Raw genomic sequence first — 6501 nt, 5'->3', positions numbered from 1 at the left:
GCTCCTCCCCCACTCAAAATAAATAAATAAACATGAAAAGAAAAAAAAAAGTGTTTCTAGACATTACAAAATGTCCCCTGGGGGGTAAATTTGCCCCTGGTTCAGAACCCCTGAGCTAGAGGGAAGGACGCATGGATATACTTGTAAAAAAATAAACACAGCGGGGACGCCTGGGTGGCCTGGTCGGTTGAGCGTCCGACTTTCGGCTCAGGTCATGATCTCACAGTCTGTGAGTTCGAGCCCCGCGTCGGGCTCTGTGCAAACAGCTCAGAGACTGGAGCCTGCTTCAGATTCTGTGTCTCCCTCTCTTTCTGCCCTTCCCCTGCTTGTATTCTCTCTCTCTCAAAAATAAATAAAACATTAAAAAAAATTAAAAAAAAATAAATAAACACAGCAAATGACAATTGGAGAATGTAGCCAGTGGCTACATGTGTCTTCACTGGGCCCTTTCCCCCACGACATTTCCATATGCTTGAAATGCTTCATAATAAAATATGAGAGAACAATGCACAGGCCCTAAGATCCGTCAGTCTCACTGGCACCTGCCCTGGGGAAAGACAACTGGTCTCTGTTCACAGGAAGGCTTGTGTGGAACATTCAGTTTTCCTCTCATTTCCTTGTCTATAAAACACTGGAAACCTTGTAAGTGTCCGTCAACCCCATCAACCACTGGTTGAAATAAACTCTGATACAACCGTGCTGCGGGATTCTGCGCAGCTGCTTTTTTTGAATTTTATTTGCTTAGGTTAATTTATTTATTCTTGAGAGAGAAAAAGCAATCGCAAGTGAGTGGGGGAGGGGCAGAGAGACAGGGAGAGAGAGAGAGAGAGAGAGAATCCCAAGCAAGCTGTCCGCACCTCGGTCAGTGCAGAGCCCGATGTGGGGGCTGGAACCCACAAACCGGGAGATCATGACCTGAGCTGACATCAAAAGTCAGACGCTTAACCAACTGAGCCACCAGGCACCCCTGTTTTATTTATTTATTTATTTATTTATTTATTTATTTATTTATTTATTTATTTTTGAGAGAGAGAGAGAGAGCAAGAGGAGGCGAGGGGCAGAGAGAGGGAGACACAGAATCTGAAGCAGGCTCCAGGCTCCGAGCTGTCAGCACAGAGCCTGATGCGGGGCTTGAACACATGAACCGTGAGATCATGACCTGAGCTGAAGTCGGATGCTCAACCGACTGAGCTACCCAGGCGCCCCTGGTTTTGTTTTGTTTGGTTTGGTTTTTTTAAATTATTTATTTATTTGTTTGTTTTTGAGAGAGAGAGAGAGAGAGAGAGCAAGAGGAGGTGAGGGGCAGAGAGAGAGGGAGACACAGAATCTGAAGCAGCCTCCAGGCTCCGAGCTGTCAGCACAGAGCCCGACGCGGGGCTCGAACTCGTGAACCGCGAGATCACGACCTGAGCCAAGGTCGGACATTTAACCGACTGAGCCCCCCAGGCGCCCCTGGTTTTGTTTTTAATGAGCAAAACACGAGCATATTACCCTAGTGAGTGCTGTGACACCCGCCGACCTCAGCAACTGGACAGAGGTCTTGAGAGAATTTCAAGGGTGATGGATCTGTCCTGTATCTGGATTGTCTGTCTGCTTCTGTCAGAACCCACAGAACCATGCACTAGAAAGGGTGGATTTTGCCTGGTGTAGAAAAATGATATATGTGTCTATGATATAATTATACGTGTGCATATAGATTATACCTCAAGATGCCTGGCTTCACCAAAAAAACCCCAACTATACTGAGGAAGAGCTTGTGCGTTTTATTAGATGGCAGAGGTAGGAACGGGAAGGGACAGGAAGGCAGGTAGGGGAGTCAGGCTCGCGAGGCTTAAGGCGCGAGCGTCGTGTGTGCACATCAGCATCACCTGTCACAGCACACACGGAAGAAGGGGCAGGAAGGACATCCCAAGGTGAGGGCCCCGCCCGGGCTCAGGCGGAGGCTCAGAGGTGGGTCCTGGGGCAGGTGTGCCAACCAGGAGGCCGGAATGCAGGCAACATGGAGAGGAGTGGTTGGGGAGGAGGCAGGAGGTGGGTTGAAACCAGACCGGGACTCTCCGCGTTTATGGTTTCTACCCTGTCACCAGGCTATTCACATATACAGCCTGCCATATATTCGTTAATTATACACTTGCCTTATCTGCCCTCCCAGCCTGCGTTCCATTCAGGTGGGCAGACGGTTCCAGAGGCCTGAGGGACACTGGCTGCTATGCTGGGCTCTGAGGAACTCAAGGGGAGCCAACCCAGGTCCCTGGCCTTGAGGAGCTCCCGGGCCAGCGGCGGAGACCAGCAGGTGAGCAGTCAATGCCCACACCTGGGGAATTGGGGCCACAGGTGTGGGCAGAGCTCTTTATGAGAAATCATGGAAGGCTTCCTGGAAAAGGAGGCATGGGGGGGGAGGCCTTTCCCAACGTCCGCCAGCCAATCTCAGTAATAATAATGATGTTAAGATTGCTAATAATAGCTGGCAGCATTTATTGAGTGTTTGCAACGTGCCAGAATCACTGCGCTAAGCACAGGGCAGGAGTCGATTTAACCCTCCAAAAACTCTGTATGGTGATACTCTTTTATCATGGTCATTATCACAGTCCACCTTCTTGTGGATTAGGAAAATTGAGGCAGGACTTGGTTTCCTGCCCTCAAACTTCCCCCACTGTGGTGGGGGAGGCAGTCACGGACAGCGTCTCACTCTGGGGAAATTTGTGCTTTACGGGTTGCGGCAGAAGTCACAGGAGGGAACCGCCTGTTTCTGGCGGGGGAAGGCTGGGGGTCTTCTGAGAAGGGGTGACCCCCCTGAGATGGAGGGGCCAGAGCTGGGCGCATAGAGTTGTGACGTATATTTTCAGTGCTTGTCTCGCTCTCCTTTATCCATATTCCCATTTTGCCCTTCTAATTTTTTCCCCCTTGATTCCCCAGCTCCACCCCTGCACAAACCCAACACCTTTAAATTCATGCCTCCTCTGGGATTTGTGCCAAGTCTTGTGGACCAGACAATCTGTGTAACTCTGTCTTCTAAAGTGATACAAAAGATACATTTTGTCTTTTAAATGGTGCTGTAGAAGCCAGTTTTGTTTCTTACTTTTTCTGCTCAACCTTATGTTTTTAGGATCTTCCGTAAAGTCGGATTTATTGCTTCTAGAATACCCTGGGGGGGGGGGTGGGGGTGGGGAATCCACTCCCTTTTACTTCTACACGTTCACTCCCCAAGTAACAGGGATTGTCACCACGATTGTCTCTCTGTCCCCACACACGCCCGCGAGGCTGCCCCGGGCATCTTTGGACATGTCCTCGTATGTCCCCTGCGCATGCCTTCCTGTGGGTGCTTGGAAATGCGATTGCTGGGACGGAGTGTCGGTGCACAGTTGAGGTCACAAAATTCCTCCTGATCATCGAGGGTGGATCTCGAGGCCCTCACAGCATTTTAGCAGGCAGACAAGGGTGGAGAAGGGAACAGCCAGCTCGAAGAGCTGAGAAAGTCCACTGCGTTGGGATGGGGAAGGTACAGGTGACACCCCTCCCCCCACCAAGGGGTGGAACCTTTCGCAGAATAGCCATGTAATAAATACTTGACTTGGATTGGTTTCTTTTTCCATTTCTTTCCTAAAAAGGAAACCGGCAGTGTTGTGGGTGGCAGTTTGGCAACATTTATTATCATCTTAAGCGCTCAACACTCTGACTCAGCAATACCTATGCGTGTTGTGCATGAGGAAGTAGGAAGAACAATGTTCGATGTTCGCGGATTGTCATTTGCAAGGGTGAAAAATGGAAAACCACTGAAAGCCCCATCGATAGGGAAAGGGTCAAAGGTTCTACAGATTGATGTTGGAATGCTATGCAGGTGTGAAAAAGATTAAAGTGAATTTAAATGTAGGGGGTCCAGAAAATTCTCCGGGACGTATTGCTAAGTAAGAAAAGTTAGTTCAATATATCAAGTGTTATCCTATTTCCTAAACACAAGAAATCGTAGGAAATATTTTTCAGTTACTTTATCTATCTATCTATCTATCTATCTATCTATTTCTCATCTAAATCAGAGGTTGGCTGGGGCGCCTGGGTGGCCCAGTCAGTTAAGCGTCTGACTCTTGGCTTCGGCTCAGGTCATAACGTCATGGTTTTGTGAGTTCGAGCCTTGCATCGGGCTCTGCGCTATGAGTGCAGAGATTGCTTGGGATTCTCTCTCTCTCTCTGCCTCTCCCCCACTCACGGGGTCTCTGTCTCTCTCAAATAAATAAACTTTAAAATTGTTTAAAAATAAATAAATCAGAGGTTGACAAACTTTTTCTGTACAGTCTCAAATAGTAAATATTTACAGCTTTGAGCATCATACAATGTCTATCCTAAGTCCTCAGCTCCGCCTTGATTGTGTGAAAGCACCATAGACGATGCATAAACCAAGGAGCCAGGCTGTGTGCCAATAAAGCTTTAGTTACAAACACAGGCAGTGGATCCCTGACGTCAATAAATAGTGCATGTTTTTGGAAAAGGACACACCACAAAACTGTGAGGGGTCCATCTGGAAGGGGAAGTGAGAAGGAAGGTGATGGTCAAGGGAAGTATTACCCTCATATTCGAATTTTTTCCACCTTGCATAATTAAAATCGTTTTAATCCGAAAAGAAAATAGGGTTTGAAAAATAGCTTTTGGTAGCCTTTTCTCCCTTCCTGGTTATAAGGTAATGATTATTGAAAATGTAAAAAAGTAACCAGGAAGCAAAAGTTCCCCATCATCTTACCAGCTCGAGCAGAATTTTTTTTAAGTTTATTTATTTTTTTTTAGTAATCTCTACACCCAACGTGGGGCTTGAACTCAGGACTCTGAGATCAATAGTTGTGTGCTCTTCTGACGGAGCCAGCCAGGGGCCTCTCAAGCAGAGTTTCTTAAAGCGTTTATTTCAATCATGCAACAGATACTTCTAGAGCACTCACTGCGAGCAAGGGTTGGGAGCTGGGGACAGAGCAGTAAACGAAATAGAGTCCCCGCCCTCGAAAGGCTGATGTTCTGCAGAGACAGAGAATGAATAACAAACACAACAAATTAGTAAATGATATAATATGTTGGAAGGTCAAAAGTGCCGTGGGAAACAAAAACAGGAGAGCAGGTGAAGGAGATCGGGGTCACCTGGGGGCTGGTATGATATTAAACGGAATAGTCAGAGAAGCCCTCATTGCCAAGGTGACATTTAAGCAAATCCTTGAATGAACAGAGGGAGCAAACCATGGGGATTCTGGAAAGGAGGTAGCTCGTGCAAAGGTCCTGAGGTAGGAGCATGCCAGGTGTGTTCAAGGAACAGCCAGAAGGTATGGATGGAGCAGAGTAAGTGAGGGGTGGAGGGTGGAAGGTGAGGTCAAGGAGGGGACGTATGCGGGGGGGGGGGGGGGGGGCGGAGCATACCCTGCTGGGACTTGTGGTCATGGTAAGAACTTTGTTTTTATTCAGAATGAAATGGGAACCACAGGAGGGCTCTGAGGAGAGAAGGGACATGAGCTGACGTGGGGGAACTGGCTGACGGAGGCAAGGAGCTGAAGCAGGGAGACCAGAGAGGAGGTGACCCCAGTAGTCCAGGCAGGAGACGATGGCGGGTTAATTAGAGCAGAGTGGTGGCAGCAAGGGGTCGGATTCTGGAATCTTTTTAGAAGGTCATGCTGGCAGTGTTTGCGGGTGGCCCGGATGTAGGAGGTAAGGAAAAAGAGGAATCAAGGATGATGCCAAGTGCTGTGCTGTGTGATCTAGAACCACCTGCCTCGAGATCACCTGGGAACTTGTAAAAATGCAGATTCCCAGGCCCCACCCGGGTCCACTCAGCTGGGACCTCTGGGGTGGGGCCCGGGAACCCGCCTTCTGAGCGAGCTGCCCCGGTGAAGACTGGAGACCGTCGACCCCAAAGTAACCACGATGGGGTCCCCTGGGGGTGGGTCTACTCAGGAACAGAATAGGGGTAGGTGAGAGGCTCCCCGTTCCCCAGCTGCGTGGCCTGGAGGGACCCCTTAAATTCTCCCAGCCGTGATTTTTTCATCCGTGAAATGGGGCCATCGACGGAGTCTGCCTCGTAGGGCTGACGTGTGATCCGAATGAGCTCATGTGTATAAAATATTTAAACCAGAGCCAGCGCATAAAAGCTCCCCATAAAGGACAGCTATAATTAGCAGCCTCTTCCAAAGAGGATAAATACTCGGTAAAGGACCAAACTGATCATAAATAAGCCGCGATTTCCAGCAGACGCGAGAACGCCTGGCCCCATGTCGGGGAGTGCAGGGACAAGAGGTAAATCAGGACCCAGTCCTGGCCCTCCGGAGCCCCCAGCCTCATGGGCGAGGCAGTGCCAGCCCCAGACAGGCATGACTCACGGGTGTCAGAGTACGAAAGAGGAGGGCAGAGCTGGGGGGCCCCAGAGTGGGAGCAGGAGATCCTGGAAGGGGTGTCTCTGATTTGCCAGTGAATACATGAGTTCTAGGCAGATAAGGGGGGCCGCAGAAGGGTGCTGTGGACGTTCGGAAAGGTCGG

Source organism: Panthera leo, chromosome E2, assembly GCF_018350215.1.
Source record: "Panthera leo isolate Ple1 chromosome E2, P.leo_Ple1_pat1.1, whole genome shotgun sequence".
Taxonomy (NCBI): domain Eukaryota; kingdom Metazoa; phylum Chordata; class Mammalia; order Carnivora; family Felidae; genus Panthera; species Panthera leo.
Note: the sequence above shows the minus strand (reverse complement) of the source record.